This window comes from Podarcis vaucheri, assembly GCF_965113315.1.
Source record: "Podarcis vaucheri genome assembly, chromosome: 9".
NCBI classification, from domain to species: Eukaryota; Metazoa; Chordata; class Lepidosauria; order Squamata; family Lacertidae; genus Podarcis; species Podarcis vaucheri.
The window spans coordinates 80,739,593-80,753,301 of NC_138767.1; the positions used below are offsets into that span (position 1 = coordinate 80,739,593).

At 40.3% G+C, this 13,709-nt stretch overlaps 1 long non-coding RNA gene across 2 annotated transcripts in view; it reads right to left on the reverse strand.

Annotated features, from left to right (window-relative positions):
- Nucleotides 1-13,709, reverse strand: part of LOC309541011 — a 76,350-nt gene that overhangs the window by 12,158 nt on the left and 50,483 nt on the right. For both annotated transcript variants that reach the window (XR_014223608.1, XR_014223609.1), the window contains 3 exons: nucleotides 7,675-7,809; nucleotides 1,157-1,222; nucleotides 10-71 (listed from right to left, as the gene is read on the reverse strand). This is a non-coding gene — a long non-coding RNA (uncharacterized lncRNA). The remainder of the gene's footprint in view (nucleotides 1-9; nucleotides 72-1,156; nucleotides 1,223-7,674; nucleotides 7,810-13,709) is intronic.

Consider the following 13,709-nt stretch of genomic DNA (forward strand, 5'->3'; position numbering starts at 1 on the left):
TATACTTACGGTATAAATAAAATCAATGATGATTCTCGAAAGAATAATCAATTTCTTTATGTATCCTGATTCTGCAACAGAAACATTAAATGACAGCTCCCTGAATTACACTGGTTAATTAACAGTTCTTCTCTGTGGCTCATTTCTACAGCTGTATGTTCTATCAACTTTGTATATAAGGAAATAAAACTGAAAACAGGCATCAGTAAAAAAAAGCAGACCTGAGTGCTTACCTGAGTGTTAAAATTCCAAACTGCGTGCACAAAATGATGCATTTAAGTTAAAGAAAATGCAGTGTATTCAGCAGCAAGGTCTGGCATTATGTACTTGATGCTCAAAGCTGACAATTTATATGACTGCATAGTGCAACGTGGGTGAGGTTGAGGCACAGACAAAGGTGTACACAGAGGCCAAGTATGGGTCAGGAGAACCGCCCCTTTGTTCTCACAGCATTGCATACATGTCACTGTAACAGGGCTTTGATCGTAAAGCAAAAATGCACTGTCAGTGACATTTGACTGAACTTCAAAGCAGCTTCCAAATAGCAACATAAACAGAAGAAGCTAACTCTCTGGTTACAAACGTAAATTTAATACATGCTTACTTTGTTTAACACTTGAAATGTACTGTATTCTGTATTCTTAACAGATAGTTCCAAGCTACTTTAAAATGCCAGTGGCTAACCTTGCAGTGCTTAGAGGCAGTTCCATGACCTACATTTGAAATCAACTAGGTTGCATCCAGATTGATTAGATCTATGCACCTGAACCTATACTTCAAACCAATTCCCGAAAGTACTTTGATTAGATCCATATAATCACCTTTAGGGCAACCTGTTGCCTGTGAATTACTTATGTGACAGTGATGTTATCTTTACTATCTCTTTGTCACATTTTTCAGAGAAAGCATATCCAAATTCTGAGGCATGCATATATGTATGTTTGTGGGAAGTTGGGTAATAAAATTATTTACATATATTTACTTAGGGCACAATCCAGAAGCATTACAAACTATTGGAGTTTTTGCATTTTAACTCAATGGGCCATAAACTGCAGCATTTAAATGCATACTGGCATATAATTTAAACTTTTTAGGAATGCAGAATTTTTGAGAATACAATTTCCAGCAAATATCTTATGATAAAATTGTAACGTACATTTAAAAAAATTCTTTGTGCACTAGATCCGGAACTCATGTCGATGGTGATTTCAACTTTGTTCAGCTAGAAGAAAAACACAAAGTAATTTCATATTTGCATTATGCTTCTAAGCTTAATTTTTATGGCAAATGTAACTACTCTTACTGTGCAAATAAATTCCTAGAAACAATATCATTTCTAAGAGTTTGCTTACATAAAAAGGGAGGATTGTTCTCGTGTCTCTGGTTGTCATGAGCACTGACTATATTGACTTTATTATCACCCCCCCCAAATAATCCTGAAAATTGTAATTTGCTAAGGGCGTTGGATTTGTAGCTCTGTGGTTAACCAAAATTCCGAGGACTTTTTTTTTGGGGGGTGCTTTAAATGTACGGTTTGTGTGTTCAGTTAGACCAGACATGGCCAAACTTGGCCCTCCAGATGTTTTGGGACTACAGTTCCCATCATCCCTGACCACTGGTCCTGTTAGCTAGGGATGATGGGAGTTGTAATCCCAAAACATCTGGAGGGCCAAATTTGGCCATGCCTGAGTTAGACCAACCCAGAGTATTCTGAGGTAACAAACTACCCTGCTCTTTATTAGGTAGCAGAACTTACTTATAAACATTTCTAGTTCTGAAAAAGACTAGTTGTGCCATGGAGCCAGGTTCTGTAAACTTCCATGTTCTTCCAAACAGCATTCACACACACACACACACACACACACACACACACGGGTTGCCACATGTCCAGGAAATCCCGGACATAATCCTTTTCAGAGGCCAACATGTCCATCAAGGGGAATTTTACATTTTAAATTAAATGTCTGGGGTTTGGGGGATTTATTTATTTATGGCTGGCTGGGACTCTGGTGTGAAGGTTTAAATACGACCTGACACTCCATTGGGATAAAATACTATAAATCCTAGAGAGTCACTGTTTTTAATGATTTTGCAAATAGTTACAAATTATATTTCCTGTCTGGCTAAGATTTATTCTCAAATGCTATGTTGAATCAGATTTCTTAAAGCAATTTCTAGAATTCTAGATACAATCAGCTAGATATGAGGGGGAGGTCTCTTACCTGTCCTTCAAGCCACATGCAGTTTGGATGGGAAGCCATGGTAACTAGTCATACAAACTAGATCACTGTTTTGTTTTACAAATAGGCTGAACTGATGTGAAAAAAATGTATACGTCACTGAATCTCTAGCAGCAACTGATTGTCTAAAAAACATTTTGTTACGTGTTGTAGGAAATTATCTTTCTATCTAGAAATGGCAGGATTACTCACTTTGTTTGCAAAATGATATCACTTTACTTGGAACCTAGTCATAAAAATGCTGTGACACATTGATTGACATAGTCAAGGAAGTAGTTTTCAGAATGGCATTCTGTGGCAGACTGTTGCTCCGTGGCACAAACACACACACCCTGCACATCCCCCAAGAAAAGCCCTTGGGAGCCAACAACGTCAAATAAAGTTCTGTACAAAAGTGCGCACCACTTGCTGTCGGCCCTGCTAGGCTTGCCTTCTCCTGTCAGCAGTCAGGTGAAGGTGGTACAGGTATGACAAAACTGATACATTGCCCCCGCTTCTCTCCTTCACACACAGACACACACACTGGCAGAAGACGAGGAGTGCGGGGGGAGCACAGCGCCCCCGGCAGTGCGATCCCGGTGGGGTGCCATCATGGCTGCCCCCGGCAGGCGGCACGCCATGCCCCCAGGACACGCAACAGCCCCACCCCCACCTGCTCTCCGCCCCCGGGTGCCAGAGCATGAAACTCCGCCACTGCACACACACACACTTGGAAAACAATTTCTTAGGTGACATAGGACTACTACTCTCCAGTTGAACCTACCCAAACCCTGAGATCAACTTCTGAGGCCCTTCTTCATGTGCCTCTTCCATTAGAAGTCCAGAGGGTGGCAACACAAGAATGGGCCTTTTCTGTGATGGCTCCCTGTTCCTGGAATGATCTGCCCAGGGGGTTCAGCTAGTGCCTTCATTAACAGGCACCCGACAAAAACGTTCCTCTTAACATTTGATTCCCTTTTCAATATGTTGTGGAATGGGGCATTACTGGGTTGTCTTTGTTTTTGCTTTTATTACGTATTCTATGTTTTTTATATTGTAATTTTATGTTGTGAATGGCTCTGACATTTACAGGTGTATACAAATTTAATAAATAATAATAATAACAATAATTTGGTGCTTGTCCTGAAGGTAGAGATTGCTAGCTATGTAACTTTGCATTAGGACAAGAACTCTAGATACAGCGAGTTGCTACAATTCTGTGCAGATGGACTACTCTTATTTCTAGACTAGTGCAGATATTTAGGCAGGGCAACAGAAACATGAAAGGAAGAAGCCAGAATTACATTTTTGTAGATCAAGCAAAGCAACAACAACTTAACTCATAACTTAACAATAATGTATTTATTGGCATGTCTTTAATTTACACCTCTGTATATATTTGTCTCCTCAAACAGTTCATGGAGCTTGGAAATCAGAATTACGGTAATTTTATACCTTTCATTTTATTTAAATATTTTCAAACTACTCAGTATTTCACCAAATAATAGTTTTCTGAAACCAAAGGCATATTTTTCTTGCATTTCTAGTAAACTGGACTAATTAGAGATAAATACCTATATTGATATGGGCTCTTATGCCCTCTTAGATATACCCCAGGCATTTCTATTATCATAGTAATGCAATACCTTCATGTAAATTAAAATGCAATTTATTATTATTATTATTATTATTAAGAAATCTACATCAAGGTGGATGTTAAACAAAAGCTACTAGAAGTAGCTCTACACATTTTTCTGTTATCTAAATGTTCCTAGAACATAAATACTTCCAACTTCCATTTTGAGACTACAATGCAACAAGCATCTCAATTTCTATCTTTAACAAAAGCAAGGAAATGGGGGGTGTTGTAGCAGCTAAACCAGTGCCTCAGTTCTTCACTTGTACTGCCAGAGGAATGTTGGCCTGCCAAATAAATGGCATGATGAGAAGTAGCTGTGTCGTTCATAAATTGGGGTGGAGGTGGTTAAAAGATAAGAGGATCCCTCACATCAACTGAGTAACAGGTGCATTATTCTTCCGTGCTAATAATCCCTGAGAAGAACCTGTGCAATATGTTACTGGGGGGATGAGGGTAGAGACACTAAAAAGGTAAACATTTCTATCCCCTTAGGAAGAGCTCTCATCTTACGGAGTGCATCTTTTGTTTCTTCACTCCAACCTTGAAATAGAAAGAATTCTCGCCTTCAAGGTGTTTGCAGCCCAGTTTAACGGAATTCTTCATATGGCCCTGACAGAAGTGCTAAAGGCAAAGCTGCAGGCAAAGCGGGATAGACAGACTCCTTTGTCAGGATTTTGTCTGATCTGCCCTTAGAGCAAACCATATTTGGCCACTAATGAGGTCCAGCTCCGAAGGCCTTCTGGCAGTTCCCTCGCTGTGAGAAACCAAGTTACAGGGAACCAGGCAGAGGGCCTTTTCGGTAGTCGCACCCGCCCTGTGGAACACCCTCCCAACAGATGTCAAAGAGAAAAGCAACTACCAGACTTTTAGAAGACATCTGAAGGCAACCCTGTTTAGGGAATCTTTTAATGTTTAATAGATTATTGTATTTTAATATTCTGTTGGAAGCCACCCAGAGTGGCTGGGGAAACCCAGCCACATGGGCGGGGTATAAATAAATAAATAAATAAATAATAATAATAATAATAATAATAATAATAATAATAATAGCTGGAGGTCAGGTGGTTTCCAACTATTAAGTCTTTAAAAAATGGTGCAGTCTTCTTAGATTAATTGTGGGAACAAAGGATGCAAGAATATATATTTATTCTAGTGCTGAAGTTGTGGTTCTTTGGAGATTTGGAATGGCTCCCCAAGTAGTTAGCAGCTAGTAACTTTTAACTGTTCATTCCATTTAGTTGCTGGAAGTTATCTGTTGTGCAGAACACACTGACTCTACCTTGTCTGTTATGGGCAATACACCTGTGCAAGGATCACTCTGTGTGAGGATCATTTTGCTTTGTTGATCATTGCCAATGATCTTTTCAGCCCACCAAATGTGTAATGCTGCTGATGCAAAGCTCTCTCTAGGACAATTATCAATGCAACCTGTTTCTGTTAACATTCACTTTCAGCTACGATCCACTGGATGCCATAGTCACCACTGATGTGTTATGAATTACAGTGATAAAAACTTTTGATTGTATAAGTTAGTTGCTTCACGTTTTTATTGTATCCATTTTATTTATTTTTTTATTTTTGCAGTTTTGTTTTCCATGGATGCTAGTCTAGTAACCATACCTACACAGAAAACCATCCCTGAGGCCTCTCTGGTGCATGCAGGGAAGTGTATTGTTACAAGAAGATTACATTAACTGATTACAGTCAGGTTTTACTAGAGTGCCTTCCTCCTATAGATAGCTCTCTACCACACGTAAGCCATTTTTCTTTGTCAACGGATTGTTATCACTTCTCAAAACGAGTATTCAAAGAGTAGAAATGACAGCTGTAAAACCTGGAGATAATAGACCAGAGTAAAAACTACACAATTTAATAACCAGCTCTGTTCCTTTTTAACTCTTGAGGCACTGGCTTCTGTACAAAGAACACTTGTAGCTCTAACACTTGGAAGTCCCATTGGTAAGAGAATGGTAGTGCTGGTTTTGCCCTTTACAACTCTGTAAAACAGTAATTGAACTCAAGCATTGTAATAGTTGCATTAATATAGCGTTCTAGTACTGGCTGTCAACACTCCTTGCAGGTGTTACTACCAGAGGTGGTAGTAATTTCTGTACATGGTACTATTCTCTTAACAACTTTAATATATCAGTCCCTCACAAACTGTAAAGTATAATAAATAAGCATTCCAAATCTCTGCAAGTCAATAGATTGTATTCAGCTAAGTTTTACTCAGAGCAGACCCACTGAAATTAATGGACCCATGTCATGTCCATTAATTTCAGTGGGCCTCCTCTGAGTATGGCTAATATTGTATATATCCCTATATGCTCCTCCCCCTGAACCACATTGCTTCAGAAACGCTCTTAAGAGTGGTTAACCAATTATTTGACCTAGAGTGTCCAGATGGAGCTGTTTCTGCATCGGGAGGATTTGTGGCCTCTGATAAGTGAACAGACTCCAGACAACCCCAATGCTGTGTGTCTACAGAAGGATGAGCGAGCTCATGCCACTATCATCCTGGGTTTGGAGGACAGTCAAATTGTCAATGTGAGGGCGTTGCTGAAGCTAAGCAGAGCTAGCAAGCACTGAGACATTTATGTTAAGGCTACAACAGCAGCAAATACCACCTGCTATCTATAAAGAAAATATTTGTGGAGCTGCAGGAACGAGACATTGCAAAGGTGTACGTCATACTGCCAGCCCTAAATGAAAGTTGGGACAATTTTGTTATGAGCCTGGAGGCGATGCCTGGAGAAAATCTTTCCCTTGACAAAATGGGTAGGGCTATAGCTCATTGGCAGGGGACATCCATTGCTTGCAAAAGGTTCCATTTTAAATCCCCTGCATCTCCAGGTTGGGCTAGGATAGAAGTTTTCTGAAACTGCAGGGCCAAATAAATACTGTAGATGGGGAGACTGAGGCTGCGAAAGAGTGACTTACCAAATGCCATATAGTGAATTCAAAGCAAAGACTTAAGCAGCAGACTTCTTGATTCATGGCTCTGTCAGTCTCTTGGCTAAGCTGCATTTCAGGGTTAAATGCAATAGCCAAATCAAACAAGTTTGCATTTGTTACAGGGAAATTGGAAGGGGGGCGAGAGACCTCCCCCACACTCTGAGCCTTGTCTCTCCGCTCTATGAGGCAAAGATGAAGAGCCTCCAGGCACATTACAAAATGTAGCAATTCATTGATAAATGTATCTATGTACAGGATCAATGGGAAACTTTAGAAATTCATAAGAAATCACATCATTGTATCAATCTTCTCAGTTCCAATGGCATTTAGGACCCAGGGAAGTGAGGTATAAGGGGAGGGGTGAGAGAGCCGGCCATAATCCCCAAGATGTACAGTCAGGTCTGCAGGGCCTTCCCAAGGAGTCATGACGGGTGATATTCTGCCCTCAAAGTGTCAGACAGATACCCATCTCAATCCCAATGCCTACCCTCCCTAAAGTAGGATGAAGCCACAAGACAAAGGGGTGTATTTGACTAGTGTAACCCCCTGCAATGCAGATATCTCAGACAGAGTATCCATGACAGGTGGCCTTCCACCCTCTGCTTAAAAACCTCCAAGGAAGGAGAGCCCACTACCCCATGAGGGAGGTAATTCCACTGTCAAACAGCTCATACTGTCAGAAAATTCTTTCTGCTGTTTAGTCGGAATCTCCTTTCTTGTAAACTTGGAGCCACGGGTTCAAGTCCTACCCTCCAGAGCAGTGGGGGGAAAGTTTGCTCTATCCTACATGTGACAGCCCTTAATATATTTGAAGATGGCTATTATATCTCCTCTCAGTCTCCTCTTTTCCAGGCTACATACCCAGATCCTCATATTGCTTGGTTTCCAGTCCCTTGATCATCTTGGTTGCCTTACTCTGCACATATTCCAGTTTGTCAACATCCTTCTTTAACTGTGCTTCCCAGAATTGGACACGGTATTCCAGGTGTGGTCAGGCTAAGACAGAATAGAGTGCACTATTACTTCCCTTGATTTGGACACTGTTCATGCAGCCTACAATAGCATTAGCTTGTTTTGCTGCCCAAAAGAACATCTGATACCCACACATGTACACCAGTAGTCTAGGAGGTTCTGTTAGTTACTGCACCAAAAACAAACAAATGTATTATGACATAAGGCTGAATAAGAGCTAAATTGTCTCTTTGAGATAGACATTTAAAACATATTCTTTTATTGAAATAATTTCAACTATAAAGAAATAAAGTGATACAAAGAAAAAAGGGGGAAGTGAGGGAGAAAAACTAAAGCAAACATGTGCATAAGAAAGGGGGGGGGAAATATACAAAATTGAAATGTAATCTACTCCCATAAATTCTTATATAAATTGATATAGTGTTATTATCCTAATAGATACATTGGCTAATAGTGTATTACATTCTGTTTAAACTCATTCCGAATGTTGTCATATTTATCCAAACAAAGTCTACATCTGTTAAGTAGTCTGTTCATAAATTGCATGTGTTGTCATACTGTTGGTCCATGAATTAATGTTGATCATAGCTATTCAGCAGTATCAGACTCTTGGTCACTATTAGGGCATGTAGAATCCATTTTCATGTCCCATTGTTAGGTATATAGCTCAAAAGAGGTATATAGTTCAATAGGTATATAGTTCAAAAGAATATTCTCCGCTGAAAGATTGAACTTTTTTCTGCACAGTCCAACACCTTCTTCCAAAACTTGGTGCGTACAGAACACTGTACAAACATATGTTTCAGGGGGGCATTGTCCTTGCCACATCTCCAATACAGAGCTATCTTAGCTAGTCCTTCAATCCTTAACTTGTCTTCACTGAGTTATCCCATTGTTCTAATATCTCAGGTGTCTCAGAAGCTGAGAGGGCTGCCAGCCCAAACACACTTCTTAGGCATGTTGTAATTGAAGATATTGCCATTGGGCCGCATCTGATATTTTCTTCCTTATCTATCAATCAATACACCTTTTTGCAATTTTTAGAGTAGGGTTTCCTTAGAAAGTAAGTTTAGGATGTGAAAATGGATCAAATTTGTTTTTATTATTCTATATCCTTCTAATGTAGTTGTTTCCAGTCACCTGGGATTTCAAATATTTTTTTCTGAGTATTGTCCAAGCAACCAAAGGTACTTATGCATATATTCCAGGGTTGCTCACGCTGGAAAATTGAGGCCAGCAGTAGCTTTCCAATATTTAATTTACTACATTAACAGTATATAAGCATAATTATCTAATTCTAAATTCAGAATTCTGAAACCACCTTCTTTAATTTCTAGCTGCATTCGCTGCAAGAATATCCTTGGTGTTGTTCAGCCCCAAAGGCATTTCCTAATGAGGGTGTTTATCTTTGGAAATATGATCCAGATATAAAAACTGAAATTCCTTTCAGGATATAAATGAATCTCGGAATAATATTCATTTTGAGAGCATTCACCCTTCCCCAAAGGGTAAGGTTCAATGACTCCCAACTATCAATATCTGAAGAAAACTCTTATTAATTACTTTATATTAACTGTGACTGTGTTATATCTTTTCTGTGACTGTGTTATATCTTTTGGTATTAATATACCTAGATATTTAATAGATTCAGAACAAATCTGGAATTTTCATGGCCCTCTAGCAGCTATTGTGGCTCATTGACTAGAATTAAATTCTTGCAGTGCCTTGTCTGCCAGGAAGCATGGAATTAAACAGAATTATGCTCAAACAGTTTGTTGGGCTGCAGCGTAAGAAAAATAGTAGAACGTAGCTGTACTTTAGATAAGAAAAATACTAAAATATACAAAATAAGCACAAGTTCCTTTTCATCAGAATATAACACAAATTAAAGTTGAACAAAACACAAATTAATGTTGAACTGTGTATATTGGTCATTACTAAGGTTGACAGCAGATGATGAGCATCCTGGATACTCCTGTACCCTAAACACATTAACAGGCTAATTTCCCTCCTGAAAACCAGCTGCATTCAGTAGGGATGCATGAGTGCAACTGAGAACAGCTGTCCCATTATTTCTGAATGCCTGATTTCATACTGTAATCTGTAAATTAGTTGACAGATGTATAAAATCACATGTTCAGAACCTAGGGAACTCCCTAAAGATGTTCTAGAAGCATTATATATATATACTGCTTTTTAAATGCCCCATGTACATTAAATATAGCAAGGATAGTCATTGCTCCTAACTCTATGATGAAGATAGTGATATTTGTTCATATTAAAGAGCCATAGACCAGAGTTCTTGCAGTTTCACCTCACCAACAAAACTCTCCAATCTCCATCATTATCATTATTAAGGTCTCAAAGCAATTTATAAGTTTAAAATACAGAGATACCAAAAACAACAACAGTAAAACAGTAAAATCATACACAGTATCAACCAGTGTTGATACACAGTATCAACCAACATTCAATAACAAGGAAAATATCATTTCCCACCCAATTAAAAGATGGACACAAAAAACAGGACAAAAATGAAACCACACTGAGATTCAAATGTCTAGGAGAACAATGACACCTTTGCATGGTGCTTAAAAATGGACAAAGCTCACGCCAGGCAAACATCATTGGAAAAGGCATTCCACAGCTGAGGGACAGCAACTGAAAAAGCCTGTTCTCTCACTGCAACCCATGAGACCTTTTTCAGAGGCGGCACGCGGAGAAAAGCCAGATGATGATTAAAAGGTCCAGGAAGGTTTGGACTGGGAAAGCCTACAATTGGGGTCCTGAGCTGTATAAAAAATTGTGCTTTATAGGTCAAAACCTGCACTGTGAACTGGACTTGGAAAACAACTGGCAAACCAATACACAGTGAGACCAGAATTAGTATTATAGGCTAATACATCCTGGTTCCAATCAGTGATCAGGCTGCTTCTTCAGAGGCAGCTCCATGTATCACATTGCAGTTATCTAACTAAGGGTTACCAGAACATAGGCAACTAAAACTGCTTATCCTCACCCAGATAAGAGTTGCAGATGTGCCATTAGCTGAAGCTGATGGAAGGCATCCTGTGCCCGAGAGCTAACTTGTGACTCCATTGACTGGCAGTAACGTACCCAGAGGTAGCACACCTGATCCTTCAGGAAAAGTATGACCATATAAAGTTGCACCCCCCCCCCAATCCAGACTGAGTAACCACCATTTTAAAATGCCTAGTCACATCTGGACTGAGCATTAGGGTTTTTTTTGTTGTTTTTTTGCTTTCATCCAGTTCATAACTACAGCCAAGCACCAGTTTAGCACGTTCCTTCATCACATTACAGTGGTACCTCGGGTTAAGTACTTAATTCGTTCTGGAGGTCTGTTCTTAACCTGAAACTGTTCTTAACCTAAAGCACCACTTTAGCTAATGGGGGCTCCCGCTGCCGCATGATTTCTGTTCTCACCCTGAAGCAACGTTCTTAACCCGAGGTAATATTCTGGGTTAGCAGAGTCTGTAACCTGAAGCGTATGTAACCTGAAGTGTATGTAACCTGAGGTACCACTGTATTCAGTCAACCCAGTGCTCCTTCCATTCCCTGCTATATACTTGTAAAGCTTTGATTATGGAACAACATATAACTGAATTAACTTATTAAAAAACTACTTCTAATCATAGGCAATACACACAAAGCAAAAACAGTTTAGAAATCTGAGATTGATGTGGTACTCAGAAATATATATACTGTATATCAAATTGTATGAGATTGTGACAATTTATCCCCACCCCTCTTTTTAATGTAATTTTGTATTGAGTTAGTTTTTTCTACTTAGTTTGGAGCTTACCCTGTGTAAATGGGTATTCTTTACTCCAATGGTGTAATCTTTCTCAGACAGCCACAAGGCAATCTGCTGAATCAACGTAATCTCTAAGCTGCACCATCTAATCTTGCAGCTGTTCTCTCTGCATGGTTATGCAATCTGCCCAGTGTGCATATATGAACAAACAGGCAACATTTTAGCATTTTAAAATGCAGCTCTTTTGAAGCTTCTGTCATTCCCCATGGTGTGCCAATATGCCCTATGTCAATTAATAATATGCTAGCCAGACTCTAAAACATGCATTTAAGTTGCACAAAACAACAGACATTGCTTTGTTAGAATCATGGAATTCTAGAGTTGGAAAGGACTGCCAGGGTCATGTAGTCCAGCCCCCTGCAATGCAGGAATCTCAGCTAAAGTCTCCATGACAGATAACCTAACATCTGCTGAAAAATCTCCACGAAAGGAGAGTCCACCACCTCCTGAATGTCGAACAGTCCTTACTGTCAGAAAGTTCTTCCTGAAGTTTAGTTGGAAACTCCTTTCTTGTAACTTGAATCCATTGGTTGACATCCTAGCTTCCAGAGCAGGAGAAAAAAGCTTACTCAATCCTCCATGTGACAGCCATTTAGGTATTTTAAGATGTATCTCCTCTTTTCCAGGCTAAACATACCCAGCTCCTCGAAAGGCTTGGTTTCCGGACCCTTTTCATCTTGGTTGCCCTGCTCTGCACACATTCCAGCTAGTCAATATCCTTCTTAAACTGAGGTGCCCAGAAGCAGACACAGTACTCCTGCTGTGGTCTAACCAAGGCAGAATAGAGCGGGACTATTCCTTCCTTACCCGGAAACTACAACTAATCCAGAATGCGGCAGCTAGACTGGTGACTGGGGGCGGCTGCTGAGACCGCATAACACCGGTCTTGAAAGACCTACATTGGCTTCCAGTACATTTCTGAGCACAATTCAAAGTGTTGGTGTTGACCTTTAAAGCCCTAAACGGCCTCGGCCTAGTATACCTGAAGGAGCGTCTCCACCCCCACTGTTCTGCCCGGACGCTGAGGTCCAGCGCTGAGGGCCTTGTGGTGGTTCCCTCATTGCGAGAAGCAAAGCTACAGGGAACCAGGCAGAGGGCTTTCTCGGTAGTGGCACCCGCCCTGTGGAATGCCCTCCCATCCGATGTCAAAGAGAACAACTACCTGACATTCAGAAGACATCTTAAAGCAGCCCTATTCAAGGAAGTTTTTAATGTGTGACATCTTAGTGTATTTTTGGTCTTTGTGGAAGCCGCCCAGAGTGGCTGGGGAAACCCAGCCAGATGGGCGGGGTACAAATAATAAATTATTATGATGATGATGATTATGATGATTATGATTATTATTATCTTCAGGAGAAGAAAAGCCTAAGGAGCAAACCCTACATAAATGCGGAGCGCAATCCCTAAGATGGTTGGATAGCACCTTGTACACCTCATTCTGGCAACTCCCGCAGCCAAGCTGGTGCCAAAAGTATTGCTCTGCTTTCTTTTGGACCACATCAGCCAGGCCGCATTGGGGGGCAGGGGATCTTCTTGTCTGGCCAGTCCAGGACTTCCATACACATTACCCAGGCTTGTGCTGCTAACACAGAAGAAACAATGTGGAAGGCAGCAGTTACAATTTACAGGTCTCTGCGGTCAAAGCGGCTGCTGTTATTCTCCAGTGGTTTAACTTCACCATTGTTTCTCGAGACAGACGGATACCAACAACAAATTACTTCCCTTGAATGGTATACTATACCATTGATGCTGTTGTTGCTGACTAGAATAAGTGTTTTTTATGCTGCTGCATCATACTGTTGACTCATGGCAAACCTTTGGTCTACTAAGACCCCTAGATCCTTTTCACATGTACTGCTGGCAAGCCAAGCGTCCCCCATCTTATATTTGTGTAGCTTGTTTTTCCTGCCTAAGTGCAGAACCATTCATTTGTCCCTACTGGAATTCATTTTGTTTGTTTGGAACCTGTTCTCCAATCTATTAAGGTCATTTTGAATCCCAATTCTGTCTTCTGTCTTCTGTGGCATTGGCTACCCCACCCAATTTGGTGTCATCTGTAAACTGGATGAGCATCCCCTCAATTCCT